Raw genomic sequence first — 19,882 nt, forward strand, 5'->3', positions numbered from 1 at the left:
AGCAGACACTACACATGCACACACACACACACACACACACACACACACACAGGTGCACATATGCCCTGGAAACAAAGGTACTTCCCCTGCAAACCCTGCCTCTGGGATGCCCACCCACCCTCTTTGCAGGTCTTTGTAAGGACTCAGAACTCACTTTTTCTTCTGGCAACTGTCCTCAGAGAACTGGGGCGGCAGTGGGGGCTCAAGGGCAGCAGCATTGGTTGTTTTAAAAACTTGACCAAGTCATCTATATGGTGAACTCTGACCTCCAATTGCTCGGTATTTCCTGTGCCCAGAGACAGACTAGGGAAAACAGCAGTGGTGCCATCCCCTCATCTCCGTCAGCCCCTGGTTCTTGTGCCCTGAGCAGCCCAAGTTATGTTAAGGAGGAACAATGTCAGCCCAGAAGCCCCAGCCAGGCTCCGAATTCCTGAGGGGTCAAAGCCTGACTTGCAATCTGCCCAGCCAAGTGTCTCACAGAGAGCTGGGCCAGTGTGGGTGGTTGATAAAATATCATTAGATGGCAGGGGGGTGACGAAGACCACAAGAATGGGTTCTTTCTTGCTTGCTGGTTGCTTGCTATTAACTTGCTGGATGTCCTGGATCCCAGGAGAAGCCAGATGGCCCAGAGTCTGAAATAAACAGCTCTATGGCCCCAGTAACTTGTTGACAATGCCTTTCTGGGAATAGGCTCTTCATGGAATTTCTCAGGAAGGGGATCAGGCATTTGGCTAAAAAGGTAGGGTCTGTGCCCGCCTCAGCTAGGAAGCAGGTGGAACATGTGGAGCCCCTGGTGTGTTGGTAAAATCGGCTCTCCGAAGGGAGAGGTGCTCCTATGCTGCTTTCTATGGTGTGACTACTCCCACCATGGCCAAATGGAAGCTAGCAGTGTGACCTCACTCAGTGGGAGCCAGGAGAAGCGTACTGCGGAGCAGGTGTGAGCTTGTTGTGAGCCAGCCCCAGTTACACCACCAATCAAAGCATTTTCCTAGACAGGGTAAGAGGACTGTGCTTCTTTGCTTTGGTAGCATCTGCCCTTCAGCCCCTGCCTACCTTGCCGATCTCAAACAAATCTCAAATACCTTCCTGCTGGAATCCTTCCTGCCCTGCTAAGGCACGTTCTCTAATGGCACATGAACCTCTTACCAGAGTAGAAACCCCTCTAATGGCATGTGAATCTTTTACCAGAGTAGAAACTCCCAATCCTTGGTGTGACTGTTGATCACTGTCTTCCAGGCAAGGCTGTAAGCCCTGTGAACCCATTCATATACATATATATGTTTATATATATATATGTGTGTGTGTGTGTGTGTGTTTATATATATATGTAAAAAAGACTGCAAGACTTCAAAAGGGTGGTGCAATTTTCAAATATTTGCAGCCACCTCAGCAATGTGTCCACTTTTTTGTGTGGTATGTGCGTGTGATATAAGTATGTGCCTATATGTGTTCACGTGTGTGTGTGTGTGTGTGTGTGTGCATGCCTGCATATGTCTGTGTGAGAGAGAGAGAAAGAGAGAGAGAGAGAGGAAGGGAAGAAGAAAAATCTTGTAATGAAATGTTTTTGTTTCCTTTTCATGTCCAAGGCCCTGGGTCATAGAAGAATTCATGTGACAGCCAGCCCTGTGGTATTAGATTCATGTCCGTCATTCTTTTCCCAAAAGGCTAAAGGCTTCCTTGGAATTAAAAGGGAACTAAGAACTGCCAATCACTTCACAAATGCCTCAGTCGTAAGCATCCCTGCTGTCCACAAAAGCCCAGAACAACACAGTACATACAACGCACACAGCGAGAGCTCAGGGACAGACACCTGCTGAATACCTAGCTTCAAGACATATCTCACCCTGCTAGTAAGAATTAGTCTTCATTACTAGTTGTGGTGGGAAAAAAAAAATGTCCTTCCATGTTTACAGGTTTGCTTAAGGACACATGGATAGAAACGTCTTCAGAACATTTTACAAGTTTTGGTAGTTTTGATCATAAATGAGACAACTTACAATTTACTTCTCCCCAGAGTCTAAGAAACACACAAGATGCTTGTCTCTGGGACTTCTTTTCTATCCGGGTCCAGCACATTCTGGCAGAGCCAATGGCAAATGCTAAGGTTGGTGTCACTTTCCCTTTGCTGGTCACTGGATACATTCATTTAAGGGGCTGTGGCTCCCTCGCTTTGGTGGCCGTCCCAGGAATGAGAGATGAGAGCCAGGGAGGGTCACCTCCAGGCCCCTGGTGGGAAAGGAAAGGGGCTCTTCTCCGTCCGTGCCTAGCACGATATTGCCTTTCCACGAAACAAAGCCACGTGGAAGCAGTGAAGAGTGGATCCCAGAAATCCATTGGAGTGACTTTTAACCGGCTGCAAATGCCCTGTGGCAGAAACAGACCCTGAGAGGTGAGGGAGAGCTGTCCCAGCCTAAATTCTGGAATAAGGCTTAGGAACCCAGGTTGCTCGGGGTCTTCTACCTGTGTGTGTAGAAGCTCGACTTGAAGAAAGGATTGATGGAGGAACTAGTATGGAGAAAACAGGTTGTGATTATGATAACAACAGCGCTAAACTCTTTGAGCCTTATGTGCCAGGTGCTATGGTAGCTGTTTTATAAGCATTACTGCCCCCATCTAACAGATGGCTTTACTGAGGCTTATGCTACAAATGAGCAATCAATCACAGTGACATCATGACACCTACCTTCTGTCTTCCTTGTCTAGAGATTTAAACTCCATTCCCTTTCTCTCTCACTGTACAAAGAACTTAAGATCTAAAATATTTCCATGAGCCACTGATATCTGAAATCTAACTTTCCAAGATTTTAATAATATCTGCTGTTTGAAGGAAGCCTGGGTGGTTCAGTTGGTTCAGCATCTGCCTTTGGCTTGCATCATGATCTCAGGGTCCTGGGATAGAGCCCTGCATGGGGCTCCCTGCTCAGTGGGGGGGTCTGTTTCTCCCTCTCCCTCTGCCCCTCCCCCTCCCATTTGTGCTCGCGCTCTCTCTCTCTCAAATTAATAAATAAATGCAATCTTAAAAAAAAGAATATCTGCTGTTTGAACACCTTTTTATGTGCCAAATACTGTGTGGTTACATACATTCTCTCATTTAACCACTACTATATAAAGGAGGGATTATGATTATTACTATTATTTCAATTTTACAGTGAGGAGACTGAGAATCAACAGGAGTTTATATGATAGGTTTAAAAATCACACAAACAAAATAAATAAAATCACACAACCAGTGGGAAGGAGGGACCAAGGCCAGCCTTTTGCTTGCTCTGTTGTCTGTGCATAGTTCTGTAACCTGCCTTCTGATGGAGAGAATTTGATGGCTGCTAAAGCTTTTGTGCCTAGGATGAGCATCCGTCTGAGCCCTATCAACCATGTTATTTCTTTGTATGATGAACGGTAAGAGGTCACCTCTTGCTGGAGAAGTTTGAAAGCATCCAACCTCTGTATACCAGAAAGGAGAACTAATGATGGAAGGTGGCCCCATTGACAAGTTGGCAGACAGGTTTTGTGAACAAAAAGTCAAAGCCAGTTGTTCTCTGAGGGAGCATGGAAGGAACAGTCACTCGGCCATTTAATGACTTCCAAGGCTATGTGACAGACAACCTCATCACCTTCTCCCTACGAGGCAGCTATGAGCCATGTCTGTGGGGAAATACATATTTCTATGGACTGAGTCAGGGCTAAATTAGACATTGGGGTAATGCGACACATCTGAATTTCATCACCGTTACATCATCCTTTAGACCTTGTAAACGTTCATAATGATATTTTTGGTAGGCTGGAATAGGCCGTCTCCATCCGAGGTGTATTACTTTAAACCTACATTTAACAGACTAATAAAATGAGGTGTTGGCCAGCTAATCCCCTGTAGTCATATCCTCAGAAGTGTCCAGGCAGCAAAAGGAACCAGAGTTATGAGTAAGTGTCCTGAGGTGGCCCTGAGGGCACAGACCCTGACCATACTGTGTCACTTAGGGGAGATGGTGGGACAACCAGAGCCATTTGTATCTGGGACCAGGCATTCCCCTCCCATGGGAGACTCCATAATCTACACATCTTGGAATTCTGAGACTTTGGAAGAGGATCCATGGTCTGAACCAAGCCCCCTACACCTGCCTCAAGAACTGGACATCATCATTTTGATTGTGAGGTGGCACAAGGGGCCAGTCTGGGGACCTGAGGAACATCTGCTCATCGTCTGACATGTGCTAAATACAGACTATATGCCATCACATGTGACATTACGGGAATCACTTTTTTTAATTGGAGCATAGGACCAATGTTTGACCCTGAAGATTAGCTTGGAACCATGATTGCATAATTATCTCCTGTACAATCATCTCAACACAGGTCAGTGTGCTGCTCAGGACCCAGTCTCCGCCAGCCTGTGAGGGATACTTGATTTCAACCCTCACTGGGCCCTTCCAGTGCTCTAGGTGCTACTCAGCCCCTCATGGGCTCCTGGAAAATGCTGGCGGAAGATCCCCCTAGTTCCTTCTCCACAAATGACCAGTGGCCTTCAAGATGAGCTGACCCAGAGATCTTCCCCTGAGTTGGCTACTCTTCTCTCCTTCTGTCCTGGGCTCTACTCCTGACCAGAACCAACTCGAACTTAGATTTCTCTCTCTTGCCCCTGTTTTTCTCCCACTCACCTCCCTTCCCTGACTCTTCAGTCGTACATCTCAGAGCCCTCCACCCTTGCTTTCCTTCCCATTTGATATTAAAGTTCACATCCAGCTCTGGTCCACATCAGCTCCCCTGTACATTTACCAGAGGCGGCCAAGCCTCCAGAGCTCTGCTCCATCTGGGGGCCCTTAGCTGAAGGGGACTGCACAGGCTTGCCAATGTCATGCCTCCTCCAGGAAGCCTTCCCTGAAATGCAGGATCCCACTGATGTCCTTTCCTAGCTTTTGGTCACAATCCATGTCTGTGCCATACTTATCAACTTCATTCATTCATTCATTCAACACTTATTGAGCTGCTATTATGTCGTCACTTGAGAAACACAACAAAGTTCCTGCCCTCATTCTTACATTCCTGTGAAGAAAGCAGATAATACAGAAACAAATACTAGAATTAAGTACTGTAAAATAAATAAAGCACGGCAAGGGACTATAGTCTACTGATGGCAGGGTGTGGTGGGAGATAAAATTGATATTTTAAATTAGAGCAATCAAGAAGTGACGTCTGGGGATCCCTGGGTGGCTCAGCAGTTTGGTGCCTGCCTTCGGCCCAGGGCGTGATCCTGGAGACCTGGGATCGAGTCCCACATCAGGCTTCCTGCATGGAGCCTGCTTCTCCCTCTGCCTCTGTCTCTGCCTCTCTCTCCCTCTCTCTCTCTCATGAATAAATAAATTAAAAAAAAAAAAAGGAAATGACATTTGAGCAGACCTAAATGATGAACAAAAGAACCACACAAAGAAGATCTGTGGGCAGAAATTATCCAAATAGAGGAAATAGCAACTGCAAAGGCCCTGAGACAGTAACCAGATTAGTGTGCTGAAGACATAGCAATAAGGTCAGTGTGGCTGCCACATAGCTGGCAAGGAAAAGAGTGATGCAGGATGTTGGAGAGAGGGTCGGGGTCCAGATCATATGAAGGCAGGTTTTCTCCCAGTAGGGTTTTAACCCTACTCACATTTTGAGCCAGGTAATTCTTTGCTGTGGGGGACTATCTTGTGCATGGTAGGATGTTCAGCTACATCTAGATGCCAGCGTCACTACCCCCGTCCCCAACTTGTGACAATTAAAATTTGTCTCCAGATGTCACCAAATGTCCCCAGGGGAGAATCACTCCCAATTAAGAACCACCGAAATAAGGCCATGGCAAGACTATGAGTTTGAGTCCATAATGGGAAACCATTGGAAGGAAGATTGAGGACTGTGAAATGATGTGATTGACATCTTTTTTTTAAAGATTTTATTTATTTATTTATTTATTTGAGAGAGAGCGAGAGCATGAGGGGGAGGGGAATGCAAAGGGAGAGAATCTCAAGCAGACTCTCCACTTAGCATTAAGCCTGACTCACAGCTCCATCCCACAACCCTGAGACCATGCATGACCTGATCCAAAACCAGGAGCGGGACACTTAACCCACTGAGCCCCCCGGGTACCCCATGATTGACATCTTTAAAAGGCCACTCTGACTGCAGCCAGACCAAAAAGTCTATGGGAGAAGAAGAGTGGAGGTAGGGGAGCTGCATTAGGAGGTTCCCGTACTAGTCCAGGGGAGAGATGACAGTGGTCTGGACCAGGCAGTGGTAGGATGGTGAGCCTCAACTGAATTCAGAATTTATGTTGAAATCAAGGCTTGCCAATGGATGAGAAGCGAGAGGTAATGAGGAAGCTAGAATCAAGGCTGATTGCTAGATTTGGGGTCCAGATAAGAGTGGGGATAGTGATCTCATTATCTAAAATAGGTAAGACTTAAAGTAAGGCCTAAATTTGCAATATCCAAGAGGATGTGACAGTAGCCCATGAGAGCCGGGAGCTCAGGGGAGAGGTCCGTGTTGGGAACAGACACCCAGCAGTGGTATTTAATGCCTGGAGAGGATGAGACATCTAGGGAGAGAGTGATACAGAAAGAGAAGGGGCCTGGATTGAGCCCCAGGGCATTCAAATGTTTGTAGTCAGGAGAAGGCAGAGCCAGCCAAGGGGATAGAAAAGGGAGAAAGGACATTGGGAAAACTCATGTCCCTGAGGCATCTGGTCCGGTGACTCTACCGGCCTCCTCCTGTCCACGGTCCAGTCACTGAACAATCAGGCAGCTCCTTAGGTATCCATCCCTCTCTCTCTCTCTCTCTCTCTTTTTTTTACGATTTATTTATTTATTTATTTATTTATTTATTTATTTATTCATTCATTCATTCATTCATTCATTCATTCATTCATTCGAGACACAGAGAGGCAGGGACACAGGCAGAGGGAGAAGCAGGCTCCCTGCAGGAAGCCCGATGTGGGACTCGATCCCAGGACCCTGGGATCATGCCCTGGGTGGAAGGCAGACCCTTAACTGCTGAGACACCCAGGCGTCCCCTTAGGCATCCATTTCTTTTCAGCATCAACTACTCCTAGGAAACCAGGTTTGGGGCAAGCAAATGACTTAGAAGTCATTGTATTTTAATCCTCACTAAGAAAAGCTATTAGGCCCATTTTCAGCTGATGAAACTGCAAATCAGAGAAGTACAGTAAGTCACCCTTGATCACGTTTGTTTTTTTGTTTTTTGTTTTGTGTTTTGTTTTTCCCCCACTTCTGGACCCGGAAGCCTGGTGAGTCTGATCCTACTTCCACACTTCTTCCACACTGCCCTTGGCCTCTTGCATTAGGGGCCCACTCCATGCCTGGCATGGGCTCTGTTCCCACCGTGGCGGGAACAGCTCATTTTAGCCAGGCTTATGTGAAATGCTTTCACATCTGCTGCTGCATTTGGTGTGGGCAGAAGAGAAGGGGGTCACTCACGCGGGGCAAGTGGCTGTCAGGGGCCCCCACCACCCAAAGGCAGAGCCAGCACCGGTACCTGGAGTCTCTCTCCTTGTCCAGGGCTTTTGTGCCTTACCAGCTGGCAACCATACCCAATACAGCAGCCCTCTCCCATACACAGCATCATTACTCTCATTTTATCAGATTAAGATTCGGAGGCTCAGAGAGGTTCCGTGATATGCCCAAGTCACACAGCTAGGAGAAGGCTGAGTCAAGGGTAAATCCCTGGTCTCCTGGATCTCAGTATTACTGAGGTGAAAGAAGTACCCCCTATCCGACTTAACCACTTTTTCTTCCTAGTAAAACAACTCTCCCAATCCCTGAAAGAAAGAAGCTACAAAAAGGTTTGTAGAATTTTGCCAAGCATGAGTTTGCCAGTCAGAATTCTGTAATAGGCCCATAATCATTTCAGACATTGAAGTGCTTAGGAGGTAGACATTCTGTGTACGGTGCCAGTTTAAATTCTTATTTTGCTTAACTGTAAAGATCCTTTAAAAAGAACCCCTGAGACATACTTTTGCTTTATTAAGCCCTCCACTTTCTGACATGTCTTACTGTGTTTTAGAAAAATTCAAAACAACAACACTTAAAAGCCCTCCCCCTCCCAAATATTTTCTTTCATTTCCAAGATACGGAGATGCTGACATGTGGGCGTGAAGCCTGGAGTAAGGCTTTGGTGTCTGACCTCCTCCAAAAAAGAAAATGAAGACATTTCTGGGTGTCCACACTTTCCCCAGGAAAGGACAGACACGACAGTCTTGAACCCAGATGAAAAGAAAGGTAATTCATTTCAAGCCTAAGAAACTGTCTTGGTGATGGGGCATGTTCTGGGACAATTGATTCCATTTGTCATTGGAAGTTTCAGAAAGGGTGAAAATACTCTCTTTTCCTGCTCCCTGTTTTGGACACAGGAAAAATAAGGCAGCATTTGTTTCTTCCTTTAAAATAAAAGCAGCAGGGGCAGCCCTGGTGGCACAGCAGTTTAGCACCGCCTGCAGCCCAGGGTGTGATCCTGGAGACCCTGGATTAAGTCCCGCGTCGGGCTCCCTGCATGGAGCCTGCTTCTCCCTCTGCCTCTCTCTCTCTGTGTGTGTGTGTCTCTCATAAATAAATAAAATCTTAAAATAAAATAAAATAAAATAAAATAAAATAAAATAAAAACAAGGGATGACTGGGTGGCTCAGCAGTTGAGCATCTGCCTTTGGCTCAGGGCGTGATCCCAGAATCCAGGATCAAGTCCCCCATCGGGCTCCTTGCATGGAGTCTGCTTCTCCCTCTGCCTAGGTCTCTGCCCCTCTCTCTCTCTCTCTCTCTCTCTCTCTCTCTCTCTGTCTTTCTGTGTCTCTCATGAATAAATAAATAAATAAAATCTTAAAAAGAAAAGAAAGAAAAGAAAAACAACGAGACCAGGTACAATGCTGATGTATTTAAACAGCCTCTCGGCTGCTTTATTGCAGTCCCCCCTCAAGTTCCAGTGTTTGGCTTAATATAACTCACGTGCTTGGGAGAAGAAGGGAGCCGGGTGTGACATCCCTCTGTTATAAACGTTAGCTACAGTGTACAACTGACCTGGGGACATTGATTCTATAGGGACTAGCAGACTGGGTAGTGGGGAGGAGAGAAGGATACTCTTACAGAGATGAAAATCACCACTGGAACCAGGGCCTCTTTCTTCCCTTCCATCCCACTGACCCAAAACTTCAGAGTTGTCTTAAGTGCCCAGAAAGGAGCCTTAAATCTTTGGTCTGGACAGAAACTCAGCATTTGAGGAGATGTCACTAATAATCCTCTTTGAGTCTTAGTGGTGAAAATGGGGCCCAGTGAGAGGGCACTTTATGACAAGAGAGTTGGAATGAGCCCTAGGGGAGCACAGAGAAACACAGAGGTGGGGCAGGAGACAATTCTACGCCAACAAAGAGGCGAGCAGTTCATCATTCCTGCTCTGTCCTCAGGGGCTGCATTAGCTAGGCTGTCAAGAAAATTGGGACATTACACCTTTATGGTCCCAAACTAGGATCTTGGTGTGTGGGTCACTTGCGTACCTTCCACGGAGAAGGGAAGTTCTGGGGTCAGTGGCAGATTGTGGGTCGGGGTAAGGGCTAGGGTTAAGATTAGGGTTTGGTGTGCCCGAAGGTGACCACTCCAGTGTCCTGATGAGGAGCCCTCACACTTTTTATACCAGGGGAGAAACTTAAACCCTCCGCATTGGGCAGCCTGGAGCCTTGCTCATGAGAAAATGTTAGGCTTTCTGCTCTGGGCAGGAACTTCTTTAGAGTTTTGACAATGTCAACATTTTAATGGCATCTTAGCTCTGCTGCCCTTATAAAAATATACTAGAGGGGAAGGATGTGATTTGTGGGAACAGAAGCTCCTTCCAGAGTCACTGTGCCCACTCTAGGACCAAAGCATTTATCCTGGTCACACAGCCAGGAAAGGCAGTGATACTCTCTGATGGTTCTTGGTCACAGAGAAGGATGCCTTGTGTCCCTTGGATGATTATGTCATGGTCAAGAGTGGGGAACAGAATCACAGGAAGATGGCTCTGCAAACATGAAATGGGAGAAAGGTGCTATAAAAGGTGGGAATGGAGACAGGGTATGATCATTGCTGTCTGTGCTTGATGTTGATTTTTTAAAAAAAGATTCTCCTCTCTTACATTAAAAGAGAGAGAGAGACAGAGAGGATAAAGGAGGAAAGAGAAGACAGATGCTAATAGCAGCTCTCACAGAGGGTCTCTCTGGTGGCAGGCACTTCATACATCTTTTTCACTTAATCTACACAACAGCCTTATGATGATGGAATCCATGCGACCTTACAGAGAAGGACAGTGATGCTGTGCAAACTTAGGTCACACAACTGGGGATCACAGAGCTGGGATCAAACTCCAAGTCTGTCTGCTTTGGAGCTATGTCCCCTCATAAACCATGCTGTCGTCTATACCGGTAGTTTTTAACCTTTTTCAACCATGACTCATAGTGAAAAAATTTATTTTCCATCACCATCCAGTTTGCACATATGTATGTGTAAGCATATTTACAACAAAAACAAAAGTTTCACGAATACTTTCCCTTTGCTACTTGTGATGCATTTTGATTTTTAAAAAATTTTTCCCACTCTCTTGCATTTAAAGAGAGTGTTGTACCACTCAAGTGGTTTCACATCCTCCTCATGGGTTTCAATCTGTACTTTGAAAAACATTTTCCTTCTCTCTACTCTATGGTGATTGACTTCAAATGTTTTTCAAGCTTCCTGCTTGATCTTGCTGGATGCTGGGCAGCATCTTTGCTTCTGAGGCATGCTGCTAATTATGCACTCTGGACCATCCCTCTGGTGGAGGGGTCATCATTAATCAAATATTTCAGAAATTACAAATATCTGACAAAGCCGTTTGCTTGGAAAAGAGTCAGTCTAGGAAATCATCCAGAAAACATAATCGCTGATCTCAGGCAGCAACTAATACAATATTTTAAGCAGTTGATATGCATGCTTGTAAAAGAAACTCTTTTCTCTGCTTGTAGAATCTAAAGGACTCATCTGCTCTTGTGGGCCAATGCACGCTCACCATCTCACAATCAGGCCAAAGGAAAAGGCACACATGAGGTGTTGTGGGGAATCCATCAAGAATAGTGTTGGCTCTCTCAGTTTTTTGTGAATCCATCTAGGATCTGAAATTAGACTGCTTTTTTAGGGGACTGTGCAGGTCTCCACCCTGGTTTAGGACTTCAGGGACAATTCTGTTTCGACTGCTAGGGACAGTGACAGGGGTTGGTTGAATCAGATTTAGGTCACGGAAAGTGAAGTCCAGATCAGATGGCTCAACGCGAGTCAGCCCTGACGAGCCACGGACTCAGTGACTTCACTCCAAGCAATGTGCACGCTAATTGAGAAAACATGTTCCTGGGATGGCCTCATGCAAAAATCCAGATTTACGAATTTTTTTTTTTATTCCTAAGAATTCTTTGAATATTTGCCGTGCATGTCTATACAGCCTCCCGGAGTACTTTTCCTTCTTATTGAGTAGTGTTTTTCTGCTTTGGCCTAGGTCAGGTTTTTAAAAGGGTGGGATCCTAACAGAGAACAAGTGGGCACGTGGCCACAAGCCTTGCGGAGAAGGAGGAGGAGGGTAGGAGAGGAGAAAGACAACCAACACCTTTGGTCCTTTTCCTGGGACAGAAAAAGCAACCGAGACCCAAGTCTTTGAAAAGCAACTGTCCACAGAGCTCAGAGAGGAACCCTTCCCTTTCCTGCTTCTGGCCCTGCATTCTGAAGCCCTCTGGGCTGGCCAAACCCCCAGCCACCCCAGCATTGGGAGCTAAGCTCAGGCTTCCAGGACACTTGCTGCGTTGTGGCTTCTGGGCTAAGTTTGGGCTTTCTGGCGTTCTCTTCTCTCACCTTATGACTGCCCTCTGAGATCGGTATTACGAGTCCTTTTTACAGATGAAGAAACTGAAGCATACGGGGATTAAGGAATGTGGTCATAGAAGCAGTCAGAAGTGGAGCGTGGATCTGAAGCTCCTGCTGTCTGATTTTGTGCCGGGGATGCTTCTATCCAGCCCTACCTGCCTACAGGACATGCCACCTCCAGGAAGCCTCCCTGGAGTGCACCACATCATTCACACCTCTCCCTTCCTGTGGCTCTTACAGTCACCACATTAGCACTTTTTCCACTTGTCTCCCCTTCTGGTGCTGCTCTTGACTGCTCCGAGTGTGTTAATCTAAATGAGAAAATAGAAAAGCTACTGACAGATTCTGTTCAGTCTGCATAGAGGTTCTGAAAGTGAAGAGATCATACATTCAAGTTCCAAGTTTTGAATTTTCTTGAAAAGTTGGAAGATCGAGTCATATTGGACCCATGATCCTGCGGACAACAGCTGGCCTGTCGCCTTTTGATGGGGCACACACTCTGCAGTTTACTGTGGTCCCCACCAGCCTCTGGAATTACCCCTCTTACATTATCTGATGAGCCTGGAAAGCCATTTTACTTTTGACTCCCGAGCAAGCTCCTCAGGTGGGATCATGACTTATATTTATCATGAACCATTCCACCCCACCCCACCCCCCCGTGCCCAGTCCCCTGGCTAGCACATTAATAAAGATGCTGATTTAGGAGAAGGAAAATTAACCCAGTGGCCTAATATCCAGAGGACCTGCATCCCCAGTGGCGTGGGGACTGCCCCCCCCCTTAACCGCAGGTAATATGTGGTTTAGCAATAGCTGCTCAGCCACAGACCCTTGGTACGGTGAGCACGACTGCCCTGCTGTCACAGAAAATCCACTTCCTCCTTCTTTATTCTCTTGTAAACTTGATAAGATACATAAAATCCTAAAGACACAAGTGGTTGGGGGAGGAGGCGTTGGTATGTGGGGTAAGGAACCAAAACACGCTTCAAGCTGCCAGTACAAATGGCCATTCTCAAGAAATGCCTTATTTAGAGAGCACGGCCTAACATTTTAAAGTAAAAGTCTGAGAAGAAGTTTGCCGTTGGAAGGAAATCACAGGAGACGATCCACGCGTTTTCTTTTACCCAGAAATTATGAGGCAAAGATAATCCAGAAATGAAGCATTTGGTTAAAATTCTATCAAAATGAGGATGTTAATTACAGAAGGTCCAAATATAGGTGAGGAAATTCCTAGAGAAGCCCTCAATGCTACCAAAAAGATTTCTCCTCCCAACTCAGCAAAGTTTTCTTTTTCTTTCTTTCTCTTTCTTTCTTTCTTTCTTTCTTTCTTTCTTTCTTTCTTTCTTTCTTTCTTTCTTTCTTTTTTTAAAGATTTTATTTATTCATGAGAGACACAGAGAGAGAGGCAGAGACATAGGCAGAGGGAGAAGCAGGCTCCCCACGGGGAGCCCGATGTGGGATTCAATCCCAGGACCCCAGGATCATGACCTAAGCTGAAGGCAGATGCTCAACCCCTGAGCCACCCAAGTGCCCCCAACGTTTTCTATATGCAGAGATATGGAAAGGGCAAAGATGATATTGCAGGGCCTGAAGTGAAACAGCATGAAGAGGGGGCCCCTGTCAGACTGAGAGCCCCTGAGGAAGAACACATGTAAAGGAAACTTGTGCCCTCAGAGTGCCTCCCCTGTGCCAGGCCCGTGCCAGCATGTGTCCCACTCACGATGCACAGCAGCCCGACCGAGCAGGTACTATAGTTACTTCTGTTTCATGGAAGAGAAGCCCATGTGAGAGATGTCACCCTGCAGCTCTCCTGCTGGGTGATCGTCCCCCTCCCCTCGGCCACCCAGTGCAGCATCTGTGAGACAGTGAGAGCCCAGCTGCGAAATCCCTCTCTGAGGGGATCCTGCTTCCCTTGGCATCTCCCACCACCTCAGCGACTCAGCATCTAGTTATCGACAAGGGGGAGGCAGCAGCCAGTGCATTAATCTCTGAGCCAGGTGTGCTCAGGGCCAAACACGAATGGCATGTCACCAGACTGAAATATAAGTTACTTCAATTGTGCCTCACATCCGCAGTGACGGGGAGGTGAGACAGGACCTCCTTCCACCCCCAACCCGGCCTGAGCTCTCATGGCCTCTACCAGACAGTCGGTCCACCTTGGGCTCACCAAGAAACAGCAGGCAGGATGCAGACTCGTGATCATGTCACCAACCCTGCCTACTTGAAGGAACAGCCAAAGGGCACTGGGATGGGACAATCAGCCCATCTGTACCAAAGAGCAAACGTCTTGTGGTTATCAGGCAACGATTCCAGTGGTAGCGGATACCAGGTGTCCTCAAGGTGGAATGGTTTTGGTGGGAAGCTTGGGCCATTCGCTCCCACTAACTTGGGAGCCAGGTCCTTGCACTTGCAGGCTCACCCACCCCATACAGTGCTCAAACATCTCTGTCTGCTCAGCCTCGTGGCCGATTTTCAGGGAAGCCCTGACTGTCTGACTCTGACTAATACTACTACTACTAATGAAAAGACTCTCCACACATGGAAGATGCTGGCCCAACTCTGGGGCAATTTAAAAAAACACTGTTGCTAGTCCCACCTGACAGATTGCATCACCAGACCATTCTCAGCCTCATCAGGGATCTCCCTCAGTCTCCTATGTCCTTTTCCCCCAGCCCAATGGCGGAGTAGTAGGAGTAGTAGGAGTCGTCAACCCAGCCCAATGGTGTCAGTGGTCTTCTCTCTCTTGCTACTAGTGGGGCGCAGGGCAGGCAGGTGTTTCTATAATACTCTCCAAAGGTAACATTCATCTTAGCCCTTTGCACTGTGAATACTCAACTGCTTCCATCTTTTGTCCTATGGTGAGAGCCTGGGGTAGGGTTAAGTATAACATGAGCCAGTCTCCTTGAGAAGAAACTCAGTGCTACAAGCACCACCCCTCCCACATAGCACTGCTCGCTGACTTTTTTCAATCAAATGTCACATTTTTGATTCCCATTTATTCTCACAGCTTGGGCACAGTTGTATTAATTTGATATCAACATGTCCCCACGTTGATTGAAGTGCTGGCAGTGCCGGAGAGAGGTCTGCTTCCTCATTCTCTCATTCAGAGAAGGGACCTCCTGGTGCCAGAGTGTGATCCATTTAGTAGAGGAGGGAAGGATTCCCTCCCAGAGCCGTGGACACCTGGGGCAGGCAGTCTGCCTGTGTTTTTCATAGCATATGGCAGAGAAGGAAAGCTGCCATGCTCTAATACCACCTGTCCCTTCCCCCTACTCTTTCTCGTTTTCTTTTCATGTGGGTCATTTGTAGTCACACTCCACTGACAAAAGGCAAAGAGCGATGTCTGGCGGGACCACAGCACAGAGGTTCCTGCCAATGGCTTCCTGGAGCCTGCTATCCTGGTTCTTGGAGATGAAGCTCAGGGCTGGAGTTCTAAAGCCCCATTTCCAGGATTAAGTAATTGATGCCCCAACAGTATGGCCTAGAAGAAAGGCCTGTATTGGTAATTTCCAAAGGAAATTTTGACTGGGAACAGTATTATCCATTTAAGAGGCATTTAGCCATATGTGGGGATGGGGGCGGGGCGGTATATTTTTGGTTGTCACCACGACTTCTGACACTTAGTAGGCAAGGTAGGGATATTAAACTTCCTGCATTATTTAAGTAGGTCACACTTAATCAAGAATTGGCCCCAAATGCCAACAGCTCCATTGAGAAACACTATTAATTCCTATAGATGGGAAAAGTGGAAAAGTGAAGCCTGACAAGTTTAATGACTTATTCAAAGTCACAAAGATTTTTTTTTTCTCTCCTGTCTCTCAACTCAGGAAGCTACCATGGAACGTTTGCCCAAAGCACAGCAGGAAAACGTCAAGAGATCATCTCAATGTTTCAACCCAATTCCTACTATGTCAAAGTCTGAGGCCAACAATATATAGAGGCTCCTCAAAAACATGTAAAGCAGACAAAAAAAAGAATAATAAAAACATTAGGAAGCACGAGGACTCTTCTTCTGGTCTTGGTCAATCATTGTGGCTGAAGGTCTATCTTCTTTGGCTCCAAGGCTCCTCCTTGGCTTGTTGGCTCCAAGGATGGGCAACTCTATCCTCATGCACACTCAACCGAAAGACCAATGACCCCAAAGCCTGGGTTTCTCCAGCTGAATTTCTGCCTCAGGGCCATCCTGATGTTACCGCTCTCTGGAGTCAGGATGTCATCTGTTTGCCCACTGTCAAGAAGGTCCCTGAGAATGGGTTGGGGAAGGGTCTTCCATCTACATTTATTTGCCTGTGCCACCACATGCTGTTCTGTGAAACTGGTCCATCACAGATTTGATTTCTCAAGACTGGCTAAACCTGAGAGCTGATGGTTTAGTTGGTGGTTTGTAAGATCAGAGGTGCCAGTCAAAGAAAGAGAAACCCTTTGGAAACATGGGCTGTTTGCTTAGAGATACTCAGAGATTTTATGTGAATCCTCAGCACACCTTCCACTGCCCCTGGGTACAGAGTATTTGCTGCCCGCAAAGGTCTCCAAGGCCTCCTCAGGACCCCGAAATCCCTCCAAGTTCTTACTGGGAGAAGACAGATGGCTGGACCTCTGGTCCCTGGTCTTGCACTGATGTCTGCTTGGGGGTCGGGCCTCACTCCTGCTCCAGGCACAGTGAGGAAGAGCAGTAGCATACTTCCTTGTAATTTCTCTGCAGCTCCAATGCAGCTGCCGATGCAATAGGGCAGTCAGTGAATCTGCGGCAGTAGTGCTCAGCACTTGTTTCAGAGTGAAGAGGTGAGATTTTCTCATCAATTTAATCTCAGTAATGATGAGAAACTTCCCTCAGGCTCCAGCCCTGCCCTGCCATGCCCTACCCTCCCTGCTGATGTCGGCAGCTGGGGCCCCCTTCCTGGCCACGACACAGATTTCTACATGGAGGAGAAGAGGAGTGTTGAGCCTCCCTCTGGCCCCCCAGCCGGGGGAGATGTAGGGTGGGCAGTAGGAAGAAGCAAGCACCTTACTCCTTTGAGAAAGACTGAGGGGACAGAGTCACCAAGACTAGGATGACTGTCCTGAGTGGACCCAGTTTTCCTGATTCGCTTGTAGGCCTGGGCTGCTCCAGGGGGAAAGATGGCTGCCCAGGGAAGGTGTGGCACCAGCAGCTGGTTGTAAAATCCTCTGAGGTGCTCCTACAGTTCCACCAAGACATGTATCCCCATGCCCCCAGAGACCCTGGTTTCCTATTTGTAGTGTCTCCTAACATTTTCCCCTTTAAGGCTGCCCTTTTTCTGCACCTGCATAAAAATGTTGGGAAAAGGAGGAGGGGTTTGGCAGCATGTGACCTCAACCCCACCCCCTCCAACGACCCAAGCATGAGGAACATGTACTTCTGTGAGTCAGTGCCAGCAGCCCCAGTCCCAGCCCCCAGACCACTCCTCCCCACCCTTGCTGCCCAGTCCTGAGGTCCCCTCTGAACCTCCGGGAACGCTGCCCGACACGGATTGACATTTGGGTTGCCCAGGCTGACATATGACTTATTCCGGAATAAGACCCACAGAAGGCGCCCATCCAGATCTAAAGTAGCCTTTCCTCTGCAGAGGGAGAAAGTTTCAGACATTTGGGAAAAACAAAAAACAAAAAACAAAAACAAAAACAAGACAACAACCTGTAAACACCGCGAAGGAAGGGCTGGCAGACCCACGTGCCGCTGCCTTTTCTGCGCTGCCTGAGAGGCAGAAGTATTCCCTACAGGAGACTGATTGACAGCTTCAAGAGTCTGAGGACCCTGCAAAGATGTCGCGGGTGGGCCTCCCACCACTACGTCTGAATTTGCAGGGTGCAGCTGGCCACGCACATGTAGGGGAAGTGGGGGCTGGCACTGGCAGTGGGTGCGCCCAGAGGATGGAGCCAGGACAAGGACAATTAATCAAGTGCCTTTTCTCCAGGATTTCCATTGGCCTCAGATGACAGATGGGGCAGAGACACCCAGGAGAGCACTATTTTGGTTTCCAGCCGGAACGTGCACTAAGTTTTCCTTAATACCCACAGCACCCAAAAGGCTTTGCTGTAATACACTTTAATGCATGAAACACCCATAAATTATCCTTCAAACTGTTACAACTTCCAACCTGGAACAACTTGGAAAAACCAGCCTAGCAAGCAGGATCTTTTTTAATCTCTCAAGTCACAAGGGAAGAGAAAGTTCAAGCAGAAAACACCTTCCACGAAAATATCAGATTTTTTTTTTTTTTGAAAGATGGAGAGTTGTAATCAAACAGAGCTGAGCCACTTGTTTATGTTGGCTCAAAGATGCCGTTCCTGACCCCTGGGTCCTCTCTCTGCCTCCTCCCCTCTGCCCTTGCCTCCTGGACCCAAGGCGCTGCCCGCCCCACCCCTCCACGCCAGCTTCTCCTACACCTGGCAGCAGACAACTGGAGGTGAGGCGTGTGACCCAAGTAGCAGCAGGGCTGACCCCTGGCGACCTTGGTCCAGCTCGGCTTCTTGGAGGTCCCCCGGGGGTGCGCAGCCTTCTCCTGGCGAGCCCCGGGGGGCCCTCGCTCGGGTCTCCCAGCCCGCCAGCAAGGCGCAGAGGCGCCCGGAGTCCCCGACTCGGTTCCCCGCGCCACTTCCAGCGCGCCCTGCCCGCTTGGTCCCCTTCCTGGGGGCCGCGCGGCACTTCCCGGGCTCGGCGTCCACACCCGCGGGGCGCGCTGCGCACTGGCCCCGCCGCGCGGACCACCCTTCCTCCGGCCCCGGCGCGCCCGCAGCCCGCGCATCCCTCTCTGTAAGCTCTTCCGCGCTCCCTCACTTGCGCGCTGTCCCCTTCCAGCGCTCCGCCCCGCGGCCCCCGGCATCCCCGCGTGGCCACCGCAGACCCCAGGGCTGCCACCGGGCGACCCGGAACTCCGCGACCCAAGAGAGCGCGCCGCTCGCCTCCGACTCGCCGCCAGCCGGGGCCCCGCGCTCCCGCACGCATTCGGGACACTCCCGCCCTGGCCGCACTCCAGCCTGCGGGAGCCCGGGGGAGCCCGGAGGTCTGGCCGGGCCGGGATCCGTGCCCTCGCGCCAGGGAGCCGAGCCGAGCCGCGCGCGCCCGCGCCCGCGCCCCTGCCCGCGCAGCGCCCCTCTCGGGGCTGGGCTCGGGGCAGCCTGACTCACCGCTGCGCTCCCCTCCGGCTCCCAGCGCTCTCTGCTGTGCAGGAGCGCCGAGCTGCTCCAACACAAGCTTCTTGAATCCTTAGCCCCTCCTCCCGGACTCCTGAGTCACTCGCTCCAAATCCTTCCCCCACCGCAACCCTCGCCAGCCCCGGCCCCGCACCTGCTCTGGTGGGCGGAGGTGCCCGGCCGTAGGGGGTCCTGGGTGCGAGAGATCGGTGGCTCCCGGGAGGGTCGGCTCCACGCAGCCAGGGAAGGGGTCAAAGGAAACGCGCGGGGGGCGGCACGGCCGCGGGCTAAGCCTGGAGGGGGTCTTCTGCGGCACCGGCTATTGTGGGCCGAGTTGTCCGGGGCTCCCCGCACCTCCCCACCCCTGCCTCGCTGCTCCCGGGGTCGGCCCGACGTCACGCTCGGTGCCCTAGGCTTTGGCCTCGACGTTGAGCAGCGAGAGAGAAGAGCCCAGAGAGTCTTCGGCCTGGTCACCACCCAGCACCCGCCAGAAAAGAGCACCCAGGGGAGCTTGGCGAGATGCAGGTGCCAGGCTGCTCGGGTTCGGGGGAAGGTGGCGGCTCTGAGAAGCAGAACCAGGTAAAAGGCCCGCCCCCCGGAGTACTTAGACGGCAGAACCTAGACTCAGGGCTTTAAATTAAGGGCCTGAGTTCCAGAAGCTTCCTTGGTGGGGTCCCTGAAGCCTCAGAAATTGTAGGCGAACTTGTATGTCTGTGTTCAATGTGTGCATTTTTCTGGGTAGAGGGTCTGCAGCTTTCTTCAGCTTTGCAAGATTTTTGTCACTCTAAACTGATCTAGGCAGAAAGAGGCTCATGCCCTGCCTTAGGCCCTAAACAAATTCCTTTTTA

General features: G+C 49.1%; 1 protein-coding gene across 4 annotated transcripts in view; it reads right to left on the minus strand.

Moving 5' to 3' along the window:
• NGF (nerve growth factor) overlaps positions 1-19,131 on the minus strand; it is a 54,413-nt gene extending 35,282 nt beyond the window's left edge. For 2 of the 4 annotated variants that reach the window (XR_007402985.1, XR_007402984.1), the window contains exon 1: positions 19,029-19,131. The gene's annotated coding sequence lies outside the window, so the exon portion shown is untranslated. The remainder of the gene's footprint in view (positions 1-19,028) is intronic. The other 2 variants (XM_025453419.3, XM_049095684.1) reach the window with 1 other exon arrangement.
• Positions 19,132-19,882: the final 751 nt, after the last annotated feature.

This window comes from Canis lupus, chromosome 17 (assembly GCF_003254725.2).
Source record: "Canis lupus dingo isolate Sandy chromosome 17, ASM325472v2, whole genome shotgun sequence".
Taxonomy (NCBI): domain Eukaryota; kingdom Metazoa; phylum Chordata; class Mammalia; order Carnivora; family Canidae; genus Canis; species Canis lupus.